This window comes from Sminthopsis crassicaudata, chromosome 2 (genome assembly GCF_048593235.1).
Source record: "Sminthopsis crassicaudata isolate SCR6 chromosome 2, ASM4859323v1, whole genome shotgun sequence".
Lineage (NCBI taxonomy): Eukaryota > Metazoa > Chordata > Mammalia > Dasyuromorphia > Dasyuridae > Sminthopsis > Sminthopsis crassicaudata.
Window position 1 is genome coordinate 431,319,584 of NC_133618.1, and position 20,682 is coordinate 431,340,265.

At 33.5% G+C, this 20,682-nt stretch overlaps 1 protein-coding gene across 3 annotated transcripts in view; it reads right to left on the reverse strand.

Annotated features, from left to right (window-relative positions):
- The window catches only part of FBXO38 (F-box protein 38), a 120,320-nt gene that overhangs the window by 98,257 nt on the left and 1,381 nt on the right, over positions 1–20,682 (reverse strand). Inside the window, exon 3 of one of the 3 annotated variants that reach the window (XM_074292145.1) lies at positions 18,264–18,392. The exons of the other annotated variants lie outside the window; for them this stretch is intronic. The gene's annotated coding sequence lies outside the window, so the exon portion shown is untranslated. The remainder of the gene's footprint in view (positions 1–18,263; positions 18,393–20,682) is intronic. 3 annotated transcript variants of the gene reach the window in all.

The following is a 20,682-nucleotide window of genomic DNA, read 5'->3' on the forward strand; positions in this document are numbered from 1 at the left end:
ATCAGAATACATCCTCATACAGTATTGTTGTTAAAGTGTATAATGATCCCCTAGTTCTGCTCGTTTCACTCAGCATCAGTTGATCTAAGTCTCTCCAAGCCTCTCTGTATTCATCCTCAGCAGGATAATTTTAGAGAGGCCTGGAGAGACTAACATGAACTAATGCTCATGAAGTGAGCAGAACCAAGAGAACATTGTACATAGTAACAAGATTATATGATTACCAATCCTGATGGACATGGCTCTTCAACAGCAAGATAATTCAGGCCAGTTCCAATGGTCTTGTGATGGAAAGAGTCATATGCACCCAGAAAGAGGACTGTGGGGATTGAGTATGGATCACAAGACAGTACTTTCACTTTCTCATTGTTGTTTGCTTGCATTTTGTTTTCTTTCTCATTTTTGTCCTTTTTGATCTTATTTTTCTTATGCAGCATGATAATTGTGTAAATGTATATTAGAAGAACTACACATGTTTTAACATATACTAGATTACTTGTTGTCTAGAAGACGGGGCTGGAGGAAAGGAAGGAAAAAACCTTGGAACACAAGGTTTTATAAGGATAAATGTTGAAAATTACGCATATGTTCTGAAAATAAAAAGATTTTTAAAAAAATGAGTTTTGTTTTGAATCAATTTAAGTCATCTACAGGACATTCAATTTAAGATTTCGAACAGGTATTATTTGGTGATATAAGAGCTGAAGAAGAGAGTCTAGAACTGGATAAATATATCTGAGAATATTTTATATAGAGAAAAAAAATGGAATCCATGGGAGCCAATAAGATGAGATGGGAGAGGGAAAGGGAGAGAAGGCAGAAAACAAACCCTTCAGCAACAAGATAGATAGTTTTGTGAACTGGATGAAGATGCAAAAATAGGTCAGACAGGTATGAGAGCCAAGAGAAAGTAGTGTCATAAAAATAGATAGATATATGAATAAATAGCAAATACAAAAGGAAAGAGTGTGATCAAGTGTTAAAATTTGAAGACTAAGGAAAGACATTAATCAGATAGAGAAACTAAGAGATCACTAGTAAATTTGGAAAGAAGATTCAAACAATAATTAAATCAGTCAATAACAAGGAAAATGGCTCATTTATCTTTTTATCTCCTCCAATCATTCACAGCATGCACATTTCAAATATATATAAAAACCTGCTTTAGACATTTACTACTTTGTATATGCCTCATAATAAATCACATCTCTTTTCTGGAACTCTTGTTTTATGACATATAAATTTAAGGGATGGAATGAAATCATCTCCAATACACCTTCCAGAGCTAAAGTATATGACTCTATGAGCTATTCCATGAGTGTGGATATTCCTTCTAATCACTGGGACAATGACTACCTGAACTTGGTGGATTTATGAAATATTAGCTTTATCCAACTTCCCCATTCCCCCCCCCCCAAAAAAAAAGATCCACCAACATCTATCAGCCTGGCAATAAGCCTTTCTGTATCTTGCTAGGAGGATATAGACAAAGTTCATTGCTAAGCCTATACCAAAAATTGTTTCAGCCTAGAAGGACATGGTTTTCTGAGAGTTTATATTTTATTTGGGGATGGGGGAAGGAAAAATACTAAAGTAAAATCAAATAGTTTAAAAGAATCCAATATAAATTAAAGCAGCTAGAAATTATAATATTCTCATTAATTAGTCTACCAATAAATATGCGTCGCTAGGGTCCTTTTTTGAATTTATAATAGCCAAAACAAGTATCAAGCAATATAAAGACTGAACTAGAAGCTACAGCTTCCTGACAAATAGAGACTCACTTCTATAATATGCTGTTCTTCTCATAAAACCATCTTGTTAGTTTTGTTGGTTGTAATAAAGAACCAACACTAACAAGTATATATGGCAATAAAATTCGTGACCACAAAGGGATGCTGTAATGCATGTCCATAGACATACATTTAATAATGTAAACAAACTAGTCATTTCTTTTCCATCAAAGTCACATAGGAGTCAGACTTGTGACAAGTGTGATAGTTGTTAATCAATGAAAAACATGCTTCCTGAAAATGCAAAATTTTCTTCCAAGTTCTTATCAAATGTTAGCACATTGACTAACAGCTAACATCTCCAATGCCTTATTGTTTACAAAACACTTCACAACAGTATTAGATATGAGAATTATCTCCCATTTTGCACGTTCATTGAAGTGAAGTGGATGATAACTAGCTCAAGATCATATAAAATCACTTAAAAACCAAGTCTTCTATCTCTTTATCATGGGTTCTTTTCATTACAAATAAAGTACAAACTTTTCAGTTTAGGATTGAAAGTTCTCTAATCAGCTCCCATCACTAGATCTTTCCAGCTCTATTTCACAACACTTCTACCTATATTCCAAAACAAATTGTTTTCTCCTTTCCTGCCTCAATACTTTTCTCACCCTATTTCCTATTCCTACAATGTCTATACTTTCCCTATTGAAATCATATCCATCTTTTAAATCAAGGTTTTCTACAACCATTCTTTGGCAGATTTATAGCAATCTACAAAACTTTTAACCTCCAAAGTCCTTATTTCCTAACTGAAACAATTTTAAAATTTGCTCATATGATCAAGTTTTAGAGAACTAGTCAAATTTTCATTTTATGCATATGAGGAAGCCAAGACCCAGGGAAGTTAAAGCATGTATAAGTAGTTAGAAGAAAAGGCTGAAAATCAAATAAAGGACCTCTGACTCTTAACTTTCATGTTCTTTCTATAAAGCCTGATTCCCACCCATATTTATGCTCCCTCCTTTGCCCCATCTTCCATCTCTTGATTCTCAACTCAAGTCTCTAATCTCAAGATTCAGAAAACTATAGGCAATAGTGGGGAGTCCAGCCTGTTTGACATTCAGAGTTCTTCATAACCAGCTCCACCTCTTATAATCTTCTTACATCTTATATTTCTTTCCTAATCCAAGTACTCTGTAATTCAATATCACTGACCTCTTTGCTGTTCCTCAAAGAACACACTCTATCTTCTAACTCCAGACATTTGCAATGTTTGTTCCTCATGCATCATCTACTCCTGATTTCCTTTAAGTCCCAACTAAAATCCTACTTTTTACAGAAAGTTTTATTTCTGATCTCCACTAATTTTAGTCTTCCCTCTGTTTTTATTTCCATATCTATGTAGCTTGTTTATATAAAGTTGTTTGCATAATGTCTCTTCCATTAGACTAGAGCAGAAATTGTCTTTTGCCTTTCCTTGTATCCTCAGTACTTACTCAGTGACTGGCATTTTTTAAAAGTATTTTAATACATATTAAGGCCAAGAACAATTGGAACAATCTGATTTTTGTCTGACATACTGAAATCACACTTTTTTCAAGATACTTGCAGATTTAAGAAATGTTTTAAGTAGTCTTACAATGAAAAATTTAGGTAATATAAAATATTATAGTTTGCCTCAGTTTTTCCTATTAAATATGACCTATTGTTAGTCTACTACAAACTGCAAAAACTAGTAGAGAGACTCCTGTAGTAGTTTGGGAACCAACAGACCAACATTCCAAATATCTTAAATGGTTATTTCTCAGTAGGTAGTTAATTAAGTCAACTATAAGCTAAATAGTTACACTGTTCTTCTATTTAAAAAGCTCACATATAAAGAAACAAAAGACAGAAAAATAGTTGCAAAATGTATTCCAAAAAGGGCACTTAATAAAATTGAAGGCAAACAAATCAATATTTCTTCTTATTGAAGAAGAGTTGGCACTGGAAAATGCTGCTTTAAAAACCAGTTGAAATGCCATCTCTTCCACAAAGTTTTCCTTAATCCCCTAGTCAGTAATAATAACTAAAAGCCTATTCTGAATTATCATCTCTCACCTGGACTATTTTAAAGCTTCCAAATAAGTGTGCCTGCTTTTAATCTCTCCCCTCTCTAAACTATTCCTCATAAAGCAATTAAATGGATACTCATAAAGGAAAGATACAGATATATCATTTTGCCCCTGATTAATGGGTTATTATAACCTTTTTTTTAATTAAATCTTTTTATTTTCAAAATACATAAATGGATAATTTTTAACATTTATTCTTACAAAACCTTGTGTTCTAATCTCTTCCCCTAGACAAGTGATCCAATATATGTTAAACGCATGTAATTCTTCTATACATATTTCCACAAGTATCATGCTGCACAAGAAAAATCAGATCAAAAAGGACAAAAATGAAAAAGAAAACAAAATGCAAGCAAACAAACAAAAAGTGAAAGTACTGCCTTGTGATGACACAATCCCCACAGTCCTCTTTCTGGGTGCAAATGGCTCTTTCGATCACAAGACCATTGGAACTGGGTTGAATCATCTCATTGTTGACAAGAGCCATGTTCATCAGAATTGATCATCGTATAATCTTGCTGTTGCCCGAGTATAGTGATCTCCTGGTCCTGCTCATTTCACATAAGTCTCTCCAGGTCTGACCTTTTTTAACAAAAATTTTTCAACTGTCCCATATTGCCGCTAAGATTAAAAATGTAAAATTCTCAGTTTAGCGTCTAAAGGCTTCCAGCATCTGATCCATACTATACTCCCAAGCTTACTTCATATTTCTCTCCTTCATGCAATTTCCATTCATCAAACTGGCTTGCTAGCTGTGGCCTGTACATGTCATTTCATGGCTCAGAACAGATGTTCTTCTTTGGCATCGTGCTTTTCAGAATCCATAACTTCCTTCCAAGATTGTACTAAATGAAACCTCTCTTGGTCTTCTGTGATATTAAAACAATTATGAAATTAATTTGTAGATTATCTTTCTTTTTTTATCTGTATGTATTGTATTCTGCAATAGGATATAAGCTCTTTCCAAAGTGGAAAGTTTTATTTTTGTCTTTGTGTTCTCAGAGGCCATGAAGTAACTGGCACATGATAATAAAAAAAGTTTTGAGAAATCCAAGTTATTTCTTGGAAAGTCATTCCCTTAAAAGACTATTAGTTCCACGTGGGCAATATGTCTTATCTAACCTTTGTTTTTCTTTTAGTCTTAGCAGAATTCTGCATAAAGCAAGCTACTACTAATAAATATTTGTTTAATTCCTATTCTATCAATGTTTTCCTAAAAGGAATACCCTTTGAAAGAAACTAAGATATAGCTTCCTCTTGGCTATTAAAAAAAGACTAGAGAATGATGTCCCTTACTTTGATACTATCTATTCCCAGCCTGATTGATTAATAAGTGAAGTGAAGGATAAAAAAGATAAGAAAGATAGCATTCAAGCCTCAGAATCTGGTCTCAACATTATGGTGTCATTAATTTCTTCAAAATATTGTGAAATACCCCAACATCAGAAAAATTATAACCAGATTCAAGAATAGAAACATATTTCCAAATCAACAAACTGACAACTACACAATGTTTTCTAGATTTTTCATATTATCTATTATTCTTCAAGAGCAAATAAATGAGAAGACTAGACAAAAGATACTGTTCTCTTTATACTTTCTGCCGAAAGTTACAAATTAAACCTATGTTATAAACAGGGAAACAATGAACTGACAAATGTTGCAGCATTTGTTAATACCTGGCTTTATTTCCAATCACACATCCATCAAAGACATAATGCTGTCCCTGAGGCTAATGCATTACTAGGAAAAAGCCACTCTGATGGCCAAATTCTCACAAGTAGGGAAGAAAGCATAGCAGGATTTATGGTAAAACATAATGGGTCAGGAATAAGGAATCCCAAGATTTCCACTAATACGAGTCATTTACTTTCTTTAGGTATCATATCTTCTTATCTGCAAAATGATGGCGGTTGAACCAAATGGTCCAAAAAGTCCTTCCAGCTTTTAAATTATATGCTTCTATGATCATTTTGGGGGCAGCTAGTTGCTGTAATGGATACTTCTCTCAACTTAAAAATCAGCATATTATTATTATGGAATTGATGATTTATCCTTGCCCTCCTCTCCTCTTGATATGTACCATTCACCTACTGATCATTTCATAAGCATCAAATTACAAATGATGGTAAAAAGTAGAAAAAACAACACCCTTGGAAGGCAGAACAAACAATTCTGACAATGACAAGTCAGGTGACCCTAAACAAATTACTTCAAATCTTCTGTATCTCCTCATTTATGAAGTAAAATTATAGTCCCAGGGACAAAGTGACACTTCTGAGGAATAGCCTACCTAAGGATGGAGAGGCTCTTCATCAGTAAGCTGATCACTAAGCACCCTGTGAAATTATGAAAAATTCAAAGGGGTAAAAAATGAAACAAACCATTTTAGTTTTGATATTCTAACTATAAATGACACCTGAAAAAGAAAAGGAAGATGGCAACTAAACAGAAGAATGACTCACAGTTTATCCTTGGAGAAGCTAAGAAACAGGTAGAGTTAGTTTATTTTAAGTTTTTCAAAGTAACAAAAATCAAGTACTTCATGGGATTTCTGGTCATCTCATATTGAATTACTCATGAGATGTATTTGTAAAAAAAACTTTCATGAAAAAACTGTGGTTTATATACCACCATCCAATATAGAGGAAATTTTATGAAGAACTACATATATTCCTCTAAATTAAGTTAACATATACTTTTTGAAATTAGAGGAGGATGGTGAAAAATATAGTAGAAAAGCACAGGTTAACAATAAGAAATTAGAGGGGTAAAAGATTTGATGACTAACAGAAACATTATACTATTAATTTTTCAAAAAAAAGAGAAAATGAAATTGATTATATTAGAAAAAGTCTCATTACTGATGTATCATTCTTTAATCATCTATTAAAATACAGACAGAAGACTGGCATAACAAATATCATAATTGGTAAAAAGCTAGTTGAAAGAATGAGATATTACATGTAAGTGAAAATTCACTTTTAATTGACTTAAGCAACTTATTCATAACAAAAAATAGGTTATTCACAGTAGAAATATCATCAACAATAATTATAATCATTTTACAAAGAATTTTAATTAGTACAATTCAATTTCTTCAACAAAGAGGCTAAACAAATCTAAAAAGTACATCAGTCAACAAATGTTTGACTTGCTTGCCAAGAAGCAATAACATTCAAAAACAACAATAGTTTAAAATATAAGTTCATATAAAATCTTATAGAAAAGGATGATAAAAGATTATGAGCAATACTTACTCATAAAACAGAAGCTACAGAGAACAAAACCAGTTTAACTCAAAGTTGGCAAAAGTCCCAAGCAGGGTGATCTCAAAAGCATATATAAATAAAAATAGAAGGATAACAAAAAGACAAAAAGTGGAAGAGACTAGCAAAGATTTTTATAAGTCTTCAAAGAGAGTAGAATCACTATATATGGAATTTATAAAATCACAATCCCAGATGTGCTTATAGATGAAATAGTACTAAAGAAAGTAAAGATGGGAACAACATTCATAATGGATCAAGTATAACAAGAGTAGAGCCAAACTAGAGGCAATATTACTATAAGGGTTTTGAGGAACTGACTTAAAAAAAATATTGGATGGAAGAGCAGATATTAGAGCCATGAGAAAAATCTCAACTTTATAAAAAACAGAAAAAGGGCTATTAAAGAGATTATCAACAAGCACTGATCTGGACACTTTTTTTATCCATACAAAAACAATTTTTTTTAACATAATTGTGATATTAGTAACAGGAAATTTTTTTGGGTTTTTTGTTTTTTTCCTGAGGCAATTGGGACTAAGTGACTTGCCCAGGGTTACACAATTAGGAAGTATTAAGTGTCTGAGGCCAGATTTGAACTCAGGTTCTCTTGACTTCAGGGCTGGTGCTCTATCCACTGCACCATCTAGCTGCCTCCTAAGAAGGTTTTTTTAAGAAAAATATAATAATATCTTCTTTTCAAAATATACAAAGATAGTTTTCAATATTCACTCTTGCAAAACCTTGTGTTTCAATTTTTCCCCCTTTTTCCCTTCCTCTGCCCTCTAGATCAAGTAATCCAATATAGGTTAAACATATTTTTCTAAACATATTTCCACATTTATAATGCTGCACCAAAAAAATCAGATCAAAAGGAATAGAATAAGAAAAAAAAAAAGCAAGCAAACAACAACAAAGGTGAAACTTATGTTGTGACTCACATTCAATCCCCACAGTCCTTTCTCTGGATGCAGATGGCTTTCTCCATCACAAATCTATTTTAATTGCCCTGCATCACCTCATTGTTGAAAAGAGCCAAGTCCATCACAGTTGATCATCATATAATCTTCTTGTTGCTATTCTCTTGGTTCACTTATGTAAATTCTCTCCAAGCCTTTCTGAAATCAATCCACTGACCGTGCTTATTAGAATAATATCGGTCCATTACAATCATAATACTATCATAACTTATGCAGCTATTCCCTAACTGATGGGCTCAATTCCCAGTTCCTTGCCACTACAGAAAGGGGTGCTACAAACATTTTTGCACATGTGGGACCTTTTCTTTTTTTCTATAATCTCTTTGGGATACAGACTTAGCAGAAACACTGCTGGATCAACGGGTATAGTTTGATAGCTCTTTGGATATAGTTCCAAATTGCTCTTCAGAATGGCTGTATCAGTTCACAACTCTACCAACACATTAGTGTTTTAGTTTTATCACATCTCTAACATTAAGCTGTCATCTTAATTAATCTCATAGGTGTGAGGTGGCACATCAGTTGTTTTCTTTCATTTGCATTTCTTTAATCAATAGTAATTTAGAGCATATTTTCATATGACTAGAAATGACTTTAATTTCTTCATCTGAAAATTATCTATTCATATCTTTTGACTCTTTATCATTTGGGAAACAGCTTGTATTTTTGTAAATTTGGGTCAATTCTTTTTTATTTTATGTTTTACAAATGAGGCTTTTATATGAGACCTTGGATGTAAAAAATTTTCCCCTAGTTTTCTACTAATAGGAAGGCAGAAAGTGATACTATATAGTGAACAAAAATTATTACTATCATACAATCTCCTAAAAGATGTAGAAAATTCAAGATCCCATTGTACTGTTTATGTGTTATGAAAAAGCAATTCATTCAGTAGAGAAAAACATTGCCTTAAAAGCTCACTTCCAACAATGTCTCCTTTTCTTACATCAAAATTGTTCATGATTCTTCAAAAGATATAACAAAGATAATCAGGTCCAACAAGTCTCAGACCACAAATATCAGGTAAGACATAAAACCTAAGTACCAAATAATATACATCTCTGTGATGTAAGTAAAATCTATGTGGAAAAGGGATTCATTAATAATTAGGCTCTATTTATGCTACTCTTTACAACTAACACTGTGTTATTTGTAAACCCTAAAACACAACCATCTCCTGGAAATCATCTGTAAGCACTCAAGAAAGTCGACATAACTATATCACAGTTGGTTGTTGTCCTTTGTGCTCCTCAGAGAACCAAAATGGTATCACTATGTGGCTGATCAGATTAATATGAGGATCAGAAGGTTCTACTCCAAATCAGGCACAAGTAATCTGTATGAGTATCTGCAGTGGAGAAATCTCTAAATTTGTACAACTCATGTTTCTTTTGAGCTACTAAAATTCTGCTTTTCAGTGACACTATGAAAGTAAACTTGTATCACTTCAGGCCAAGTAGGTGAAGTTCATCTATGGTTTGAACTATGGCATGCAAGCAGATGGTCAATCTACTACTATTATCTACTTGAACATATATCTGAGACATTGTAAAATAGGTAAGTTGAACTGAGAGAAGAAGAGAATAAAGTGAATTGCCTGCAGCAAATCACAAAGATCCTTTAATAACTTTAAACTTCTCTCAGAAGTTAAGGTTCACCTCGTCCTTATATCAATATTCTACTAATGTAGCTATAGATATAGCTATGATATATCAAACACAATGCTCTCTAAAATATTGAAAATAAATATCACATAAAAAGCAATGGAGATAGATATATGTTGTGTAAGTGAGCAGGATTAAGATAACCAAAGTGAGGAAGTTAAAAAAAAAAAAAACCAGAAGTATATATGTTAAATAAATTAAATAAATATATAGTAACACATAAATGAGTGGGCAAGCAAATAAATAAATAAACGTTACATGTTTAAGTATGTAGTATGAATTTATTACTTGGATAAATGACTGGTGCTTTCATTACTTTCAAGATGAATGCTGCTACAAAAGCCTTTATCTTTAAAAGTAATATATCCTCAGAGATACAAACTAACTGCATTTAGACCTCAAGTTTCTCATTTGTAAAATGACAAGATAGAATTAGATGCTTTTAAAATCTTCTTCAGCTCCAAATCTTAATGTTTCATCACTATGGAATATCACATCCCAGAGAAATCAAAACTGTTAAGTGACCCAGTGGATATTTTAACAACTCATGGTGGTTATAAGGATACTAAAACATAATATCAAGATGTCACCTGATCAAGAAATAGCAGAAAAAGACAACACCAAGGATATTATGACTAGAAAAAGAGATCCTCTAGATGAGTAGATCACTTAAGATTATTCCATATCTCTTGAGGTAAAAACAATAAGGAAGAACTTGGGGGGAAAAATACAATCTAAGTATGTAAGTAAGTATTATTTTGGATTTAAATATTACTTATTAACACCTTCTACAGAAGGTTTGAGGAAATGGATGATCAAAACTTATGGCTAAAATGAGGATTAGTGGATCATATGTGAATAGTTTATCTAAAGCTCACTACTTGCTATTAAGAATTAAGTTGGCTATAAGTTACCAAATGAATGAAAATACTTGAAAATTACAGAATTTTAGAACTAGAGGCACTTATAAGAATGCCAAAATGTTTCCTAAAACTGAATTCAGTACTCTTTCAACTAGTCAAATGCCCCCAATTCTATTTTAAGGGGCATCTGGAACAATATTTGAATCTGTATAGCTAAAACTATTGCAATAGGCTTAACATTTTGACACTTTGCATATCATGAAAAACATGGGAATTCATGTTATAGTAAATTCACAAAACTAAAATAATCCATAAAAAAGCCCCATCAAAATAGGCATTTTAATGAAATGAACCAGGATTTCCTAAAATGAATAAAAAGATAACATACAACAAGTGAATATTTTTATCCTCAATGCATATGTCCTCAAACAAGCAAGTGAATTTGGCAAATATTTATCAGTTATTTACAGTATGTAAAGCATACTTTTCTGTTGTCTAATATCTTTGGTGACCAAACCTTCATAGAAGGAGTCCAAAATAAGCTTAGGCAATACAAAATACAGAAGTGACCAATGTAAAGAAGTGTAAGCCAGATGGCTACTTATCAGGCCATCTGACAAACAGACTAAAAATTCATGCAGAGTTAAATGATCTCAAGACCCATCTGATTAAAATTCTTAGACTTTAAGGCTACTTCCATACTTTTATATATTTTCTCCATCACTATGGCTCCTTAACTCTATACTCTCAAGCCTAATTTCCTTCTTGAGTGCCAAATTCCCATTTGCAACTGAACGCTGTATGATAAATCCAAATAGATATCCTATCAGTACTTCCATCTCAACATAACTAAAATAAAACTTTTAATTCCTCCTTCCATTAGCTCCTCATATTGATCCAATACATCTTACACCAGATATGTCAAACATACAAACTGAAATACTCCCAAGGGTAATGGGCATAAGATTAAAATGTGATTTCACACAAAAAAAAGAAAAGCACAATAAAACTATGATAATGTCAATATGTGGTTCTTTAAGTCAATATGTTTCTGTAGAAATTCTTAGGTTCATTGGTCTGTTTGACTCTAAATTTCAAATCCCAAATTTGAGTTTGAGTCCAGTCTTATAATTTATTCCACCTTACAATTCCCATTACCACTTCACCCAAACTATCACAGGAGATCTGGTCTCTCCACTTCAGAAAAAAAAAAAAAAAAAAAAAAAAAAAAAATTGAGATTCATGTTTAAATTGCATATTTCCTAAGTATGACAATTTGTGATATTGCAATTTTTACAGCTTGATATTAAAGTTATGATGATAGCATTGCAAAATACATTCCTTTGGATTAAGTGATCCTAATGCCTAAGCATATAAAGTAATGACAAATAAGTTTTGTATTTTTCTACTGTTCTGATCTATTTTAATGCTGTATCAAACAGTTCACAGTATATATCAATATAGTATTAAGAACTGTACATATAGTAGCAATATAGTATATAGTATAGTATATATATCAATATAGTATTAAGAACTGTTGGCCCTGTAATCTGGGATTTGGGCTTGAATTCCAGTCATTCCAATTACTACTTGTCTGACTCAGGATTAGTCAAAAACTCAGTGCCTCAGTTTCTTCAACTACAAAATAAGAAAGTTGAATTAAGTGACTTCCAAGGCTTCTAGCAGCTCTAAATCTATGATGAGAGATCATGTACCATTTTAACTATCTTCCTCTGAATTTTCCAATCTTTCAATGTCTATCTTTAAAATATGGAAATCAAAACTAAACAGAAGTAGTTTAACTAGGACAAACTGCTATTAGGGCTGTCAACTCTGTAATACTGGGCATATTTTCTAAAAACTGTATCAAAACATTAAGCCTATAATCCATTAATATATCCTACTCATATGTCATTCAAACAACCTGCTATATATGAGAACTTATGATTATAAAACTGATTTTTTTTTAATTCCTAGTATTAGAAATTACATTTTGACTGAATTTCATTTTATTAAATGTGATTCAGCTATCTAATCTGTTGTGGTTAACAGTTTGTTTTGGTTTGGGTTTTTTGGATTGCAGAACCCTCACAAGATATTTTGGAGGGTTTACTGGCTAGATTTCTTTCTAAAGGAACTGCCTTAAACCGAAACCTCTGAGACTCATAAAGACTGGCTAATAATATTTCCAGGCCAAGCCGCCACTGGTTATTATTTTGGTCCAGGAAACCCAAAGGGTCTTCTCCTTCTAAATGTATTGATTTGTTTGATTTTTTTTTTTTTTTTTTGGGGGGGAGGAATAGGTAAAAGAGGCCATCCTTTGCCTAAATTGCTACCTAATCTTAATCACTGAATGAGTATGGCCTCAGTTAAACTGAGACAAATTAAAGATCTTAGCTTAAAAAAGGTCAAGGTCTTCCACTGCATCAGGGCCATCTTCACTCCTTTTGATCCATATCTGTCTACCAAACCCAGGTGACTCTAGAGAAGAAAGTGAAGCAGGTGACCTTGTACAGCTCTCCCTTATTTAAATCCAATTCACTTTCATGTCATGACACCCCCTTCCTAATGTCATGGTATACTTCTTGACTGAAGGACAAACAATGAATCAATCTAAGAAAAAAGGTGTCAATTGGGGACATCCCTGATGTCAAGAACAAACAACATGGTTGTGTGTGAATCTAAATTTTCCCATCCAATGTATTTGCAATAGTGCTATTAGAAAACTTGATGTGTTTGTCATTTATGCCTTTTTACTCACTGTATTAGAGGCATTCTTTCAAGATGGCTTGCAGTCATTAAGGATTGCTCTTAGGATCCAAAGAATCAACCAGTTTCAAATCCACCTAAACTATACTACTAGCTAGTTCACAGTTCTCCATATTATAAACAAGAAGAGTATTATTTAAGTCTTTTGTTGGTGATTTTATTGGGGGGGGGGGGATGATTTAATGGATAATTCTATTAAGATTTAACAGGATTATGGAAAAGTCTTTCATAAGTTAAACAGATGAACTCAATCACAAAGCAAGGTTATTTTGGTGAGTTATCCAATAGTGAAGGTTTAACAAGATATTACAGTGAGCTTATGTGGGTGTTATAGTAAGGCAACAATTTATATAAATAAGATCTGTATGTTTTAGATCTGAAAGCCAAAAATTTAACCTGATGTTAAGCAAAGCTGATATATGCATACTGTAAAACCTTGAAGGCCGTAAGCAGATTTATCTCAAAAAAAAAAAAAATCAGTAACAAATAATAGAGAAAACAACAGCAACAACAAAAAAAAAATCTAGGGATACTTAAATCAACTAGAACTTTACAGAATTTATAAATGAAACTAGAAGGACAAGTAGACATTTGCCAGCATTTCTACAGCGATCTGTTCTTATCATCAGTGACAATGCCAACATCAAATTTGGATTCTACCATGTTAATACTAAATCTTTTTACATGACAACAGCTAAACCTCAAAAGACAAAGAGAAAGAGTGACAGAGAGAAGAAACCTATGCTATTATATGATTTGAAAGATGGATTAATTTTTGAGATATCTATGAAAAGTTTCCAAAAGAAAAAACAAGACTGGATTTTTTTGACCATTTTTAAAATTTCTGAGAAGGTAAATGAAAGTTCTAATCCATTTGCTCACTTTATCAATACTCATATCAATGATATATTAGGTAAAAATATGAAATTGGTACAATAAGATTTCATAAATAACTTTCTACAAAAGACCATATCTTTAGTTACATAGCTGTCTATAGAAAACAGTTCAATGATAATGACTGTACACATATACATACAGATATTAACAAAATGCAACCTTAAAGTTTCTTTTCTAACAAACTTTCTCCCTTGAGAGTTGTTCTGCTATAATGCCTGTTTTGGAAACACAAATGTTTCAATCTAATTGATATATTAGGAAAAAATGTGAGACCTTGAATTTTTAGTTTACTTATATAATATTTCATCTTAGAAGAACAGTAAGAATACATACAAAAAATGTATCAGTTCATAAGTCAGAAATTGGAACACTGCCAAAGTTCACTTCCAAAAGCAAATGTCAGTTATTTTTCACAATAAAGTACTATATTTACAATGTATCTTTTGGTACAAAAGAAGCTGTGGGTGGAAGAGAAATTGCATAGCCCTCTCAAATGATGAGACCATCACTGGAGTATCTTTTTTTTTTTTTTTTTTTGCTGAGGCAATTGAGGTTAAGTGACTTGCCCAGGGTCACACAGCTAGGAAGTGTTAAGTGTCTGAGGCAAGATTTGAATACAGGTCCTCTAAACTTCATGGTCCATGTTCTATCCATGGCACCACCTAGCTGGTCCTGGAATATGTATTTCTTACCCAACACACAGCCATAAAACTGTGCTATCATTTTTACTTTCTCATCTTTTTCTTATTATGTCACCATGAAGTTTTCAAGTATTGCTTCCCAACCCCATTTTCCCTTAAGCATGATTTTTATTGCATAATTTAAAATAGTATAATGACATTTAGGAATGCATATTGTGTTATAGCAGAATTCACTGTATTAAGATTAACAAGATTATTCAATGAAGTTGTCCAGAAAGATATAATTTCTGATTAACACTAAATAAAAATTATAAAAGGAGATGGCAATATTATAGAGGATGCCCTTGCAAAGTCTCTAGGTTTCTATCTGCAGATGACATTCTATAGACTGCAAAAAAAAAAAAAAAAAGCATCAAGATCATTTAGAAGTTTCAATAGGACAATCAAAAAAAAAAAAAAAAAGTTAATATGCAATTAAGCATATGAAGAATGCATATTGCCCAAATTATGACACCCAGAGAGCTAGATATTCCTAAGTTAATTCATCAGTACATATATCTTGAAAAGCATTAAGAGATGGATTAAATGGCATAGGAAGAGGACAGGCTAGATTAGAATTGGAAAAACTATATAGTATTTTCAATGATCCCCATGCTTTGAGAAGAATCTAAATTATAGGTGATTTGAAAGGCAATAGAAAATGATGCTTAAAAGTGCTTAAAGTGTATTATCATAAGAAAGCCTCACAATAATCATGAGGTGGAAGCTATAGATATTATCCCTATTATGCAGATGGAGAATCAGAAAAGGATTATACAAGTACAAAGTGATAGGAGATACAAGTCTAGGTCCAGACTCTGTGTAGCCTTCTGCTGCTTCTCTGAAAGACCAAAGAAAAGGTATGTACACGGACTTACAGATAATAAATACTAAAATAGAAGAGTCTTCATGAAAAAATGTAGAATAACTCAGGCTAAGAAAGATGGGATCTGCTGTGGTATAGGGAAAACCTTAACTAATGTGATTATTGATCCATTAAAGAAAGATCCAGAAAGGTGGAGATGTTAGTCCCAACACAGATGGCCCTGCTTAGACGCTTTCTGTAGTCATCTGCACAGTTCTGAGCAACACATTTTAAGAATTAACATTAAGAAACTAACATGCATCGAGAGGAAGGCACCAAAGATATTATAGGAACCGGAAACCATGCTATATGAGATCAACTGGACAAACTAAGAAGCATTGGAGGAGAAGCAAATAAATGAAGTTTAGATTTGTTCTGTTTGAGGCAATTTTCAGATGATGAAATTGAAACTATTGCCACTCATATGAAAGAGTGTTCCAAATCACTATTGATCAGAGAAATGCAAATTAAGACAACTCTGAGGTATCATTACACACCTGTCAGATAAGTCTAAGATGACAGGAACAAATAATGATGAATGTTGGAGGAGATGTGGAAAAACTGGGACACTGATGCATTATTGATGGAGTTGGAGAGCAATCTGGAATTATGCCCAAAAAGTTATCAAACTGTGCATACCCTTTGATCCAGCAGTGCTACTACTGGGCTTATATCCCAAGGAAAGAGGCTAGAAGGACTAAGAAGAAGGGAAAGAAGGTTAAAGAAGGGAATACCAACGAAGGGAAAGGGACCTGTATGTGCCAAAATATTTGTGGCAGCCCTTTTTGTAGTGGCTAGAAACTGGAAAATGAATGGATGTCCATCAATTGGAGAATGGTTGGGTAAATTATGGTATATGAATGTTATGGAATATTATTGCTCTGTAAGAAATGACCAACAGGATGAATACAGAGAGGCTTGGAGAGACTTACATCAACTGATGCTGAGTGAAACTAGCAGAACTAGGAGATTATACACTTCAACAATGATACTGTATGTATTCTGATGGAAGTGGATATCTTCAACATTAAGAAGAGCTAATCCAATTCCAATTGATCAATGATGGACAGAATCAGCTACACCCAGAAAAGGAACACTGGGAAATGAGTGTAAACTGTTAAGCGTTTTTTGTTTTTCTCCCCAGATTATTTTTACCTTCCGAATCCAATTCTTCCTTTGCAACAACAACAACAAAATTCGGTTCTGCACATATATATTGTACCTAGATATACTATAACATATTTAATGTGTATGGGAATGCCTGCCATCTAGGGGAGGGGGTGGAGGGAAGGAGGGGAAAAATTCGGAACAGAAGGGAGTACAAGGGATAATGTTGTAAAAATTACCTATGCATATGTACTGTCAAAAAAAAGTTATAATTATAAGATAAACAAACAAACAAATAAATAAAAGATTTGTTCTGTTTGGCTACCTCTCAGGGATACTGTAAAAGGGACTCAAGTAAAGATATCCCTTCCAGAGAATCTATAATGTCTGTTATAACACAATAAAAATCTCCCTCAGAAGCTTTTTAGGTATCTTTGTCCTAAATAAACAGCTCCACTCGGTTGTGTACTGAGTGTGTGCACCTATTTGTTAATAGTCTGCCAGCAACCTCTATTGCACTAATCAATACCTTATAAAAGCAGATAACTGAGCTGATGAGTGTAAGGGCCCTTTAAATGGGCGGACACAGTGCATCGGGAGATTGAGGCCCGGAAGTAGTAATGGGTGACTCTCTCGCTGATTGGCTGTGTGTGTGACCTCACAGGCCCTATGTAAGCCCACTGCAGGCAGCAACCGCCCTCTTTAATCTCCTGCTGTTCACCCTGGCTCCTAGCCTGGGTGGCCAAGCCAAGATGGATAGCCGAAAGAGGTAAGGGTTTTGGTAGTGAACACATGGGTCTTCTGACCAGGTGTTCACTAGGGAACCAACAAGTCAGGGCATCAGCTAGGGCATTATGTGAGTAGGTATAATAAAGGCTTTTAAGATTACATGTGGTTGTTCTTGAGTGCGCTACCGGTTACTAAGCTATAGATTCAAGAGATTGTGGCCAGAGACCTTAGAAGGCCTCAGAGGAGGCGAGCCGGGTAGAGCTCACACTGCAGAGGACAGTGGTCAAAGGTACTCTGGTGGGTCTAGGACAGACTAGTAATTGTAACTGCCAGGAGAGCACGCTACAGATGAGAAATATGCTAAAATAGTATTACTTTACAATGTTTGTATTCTCTATCCACAAGTCATCTGGTCACTCAGGTCTCTCAATGTGGTCACTAACCCTAATTAATATCATTTGTGTTGACTGAGCCATGTCCTCTTTTTACCCTACTACCATCTTACTATAAAAGAAGCCATCTGCCCTCCAACTACTGCTGAGTATAAAGACCATCCATTGCCTTTTTATATTCAAGATTTAACTCACTGTGTAATCAGAGCACAGGGGAAATAAGACCTGGATTCAACTTCCAAACCTGTGACTTTACCAGCATGATGCGAGGAAAGTCAACTGCCTTATTATTCCTTCCAGCTTCTACATGGTATGTTTAGACTCCTATAAACCAAAATGGAAAGAGGCTTCACCAAAAGAAAATCATCAATACAAAACAATCCGCTTTGTATGTATGCCCACATATTCTTCCCTTCAAGCTACTATTAGAAGCATAAATCCTATCAGTACAAATCTAGCCCATACTTTCTCTCCAAATTTGACTCCTTTCAAACCTACCTCTATGTTTTTGGGGTGTGGATATGTGTGAGCGCATGTGTGCATTTTTCTCCCCTTGAAGGCCCATCATTTCAGGGACATGACCCATATTCAAATAAGATCATTTTGAGAATAAAACCAGAATTATAACTTGTTCAGATACTTGTCACTGCAAACCCTCAAAAGATATCCTTTAAACTTCTTTAAGGATTCAAATTATGCTCTTAAAACTCTACCACAAATTCTACCATTACAAAATTAGAATTGAAAGAGAAGGCATATTAGATAAATGAACTTGTAAAATAAATACTATGACCTCCATGACAGTCTCTTCCTGAAGATCTCTATCACTCTTGCAGATATCAACATTCATACAATGCTTTGAATATCCTGACTATTGGTATTCATTCATACAACTTCTCCCTGAACTCGTGAATCTACTCTGTAATCAGACTTTCCCATTCTTTAAAGTTACCTACTCCTGATCTTTTCACCTTTAGCATGACCTCTAAATTTTCCTTCCAGTCTTTTCATGCTCTTAAGAAAGGAAGTCAAATCCTAAATGAGATCTTAAGTTAGCATTTAGTTTTCCTCAACATGTTCAAGACATCAAGGCCTAATTAAGTTCTAGTTTTGAGTACTGAAAGAAATCATGACTGAATGAGGTTGTGTCCCAAGGACTGGAGATGGAAAGTAGTGTCTCTAGTTTCAAAAAGGGGAAGATCTGTTTAAAAAAAAAAAATGGATTGGAGCAGCTAGGTAAAGCAGTGGATAAAGCACCAGTCTTGATGTCAGGAAGACCTCAGTTCAAATCTGGCCTTAGACACTTAACACCTCCTAACTGTGTGACCCTGGGAAAGTCACTTAACCCCAATTGCCTCAGCAAAAAAAAAAAAAAAAAAAAAAAAAAGGGCTTAGAACTATTACTTCTGTGATAATGAAATGACCACATTTTAGGTTTCTCCACTTAATTATAAAACAAGACTTCCAAAACATAATTTATCTTCCTATTTTTTTTTTAAAACAGTTATCCTATTCTAGTGAGCTTGGAAAAAAAATTATCTTTCCCACTCTATTTCAAATTGCTGATTTTTTTATATTTTTCTTTCAAGGCCCATAATCATAGTGCTTAATGATTGTCAATCCAGATTATTGTCTCCTCTACCAAAAACTCACATCCCTCTATCTTATAAAATTATTAATAATGATAATAAGTGTTCACATTCATATAGATCATTATAGCTTCTAAAGCACTATTTTTCATAACTATGTCAGGTTGTTCTGCTTGGCATTTCTCCTAATTTTCTTTCATTCTGGAAACAGTTCAGAAGGTAATAGGATTTAGAGGCAGATGAGTAAGTAGTATAACCTCACTACTTTATAAAAGAAGACTATGAGGCCCAGAGAACATAAGTCACTTACTTGGGCTTATTATATCAGAACTAGGAATTCATGCCTAGGTCTTTTGATTTAAAATGTATTCCTCTCTCCACTACACCAGTTCAATCCTCAACTACTGTGGTAAGACCATCTCCTTTTGCATGTTTTCTACATCTCGGGATGTCTACAATATCCACAAATCAGATATAGGTAAACTCTTACCTTAATATCATCCATTTTCAACTTTCTCAATTTAATGCTCCCTCATTCACATAATAACAACTCCTCAGGGTTGACTGCCACAAATGTTTCAAAATTTAAAGCCAACAAACATATAGTTCAACTAGAAAACTAAGAAGTTCCAGATGCTTATTATCTATTTCTTTGTTTTTTTCCAGTACCAATTAGTACCAATAGCCTATTACTATATACTTTCAATGTGCTTCAACTGAAAAAGGGATTACAAAAATATTACCTGTGTACAAAGAGTAGAATTGGAACCAATTAGTAGAAATTATATAAAGGTAGGTGAGAGTTCAATATAAGAACTTCCTATTTTGTATTATTCTAGTAATATTTTGGAGAGGTAGGCACTCATAACTTCTGAAGTTTTGAAGTGGAGGAGAGATATTTATTAGGAAGATTATTGTTAGGATTAATAAATGGTTGGACCTATGATTCTCTATTCCCTGATCTTTTCAGCAAATACTCTTTTTAAAAAAAGTGAATTGTCCTGTCTATTGGTTACTTAACTTTT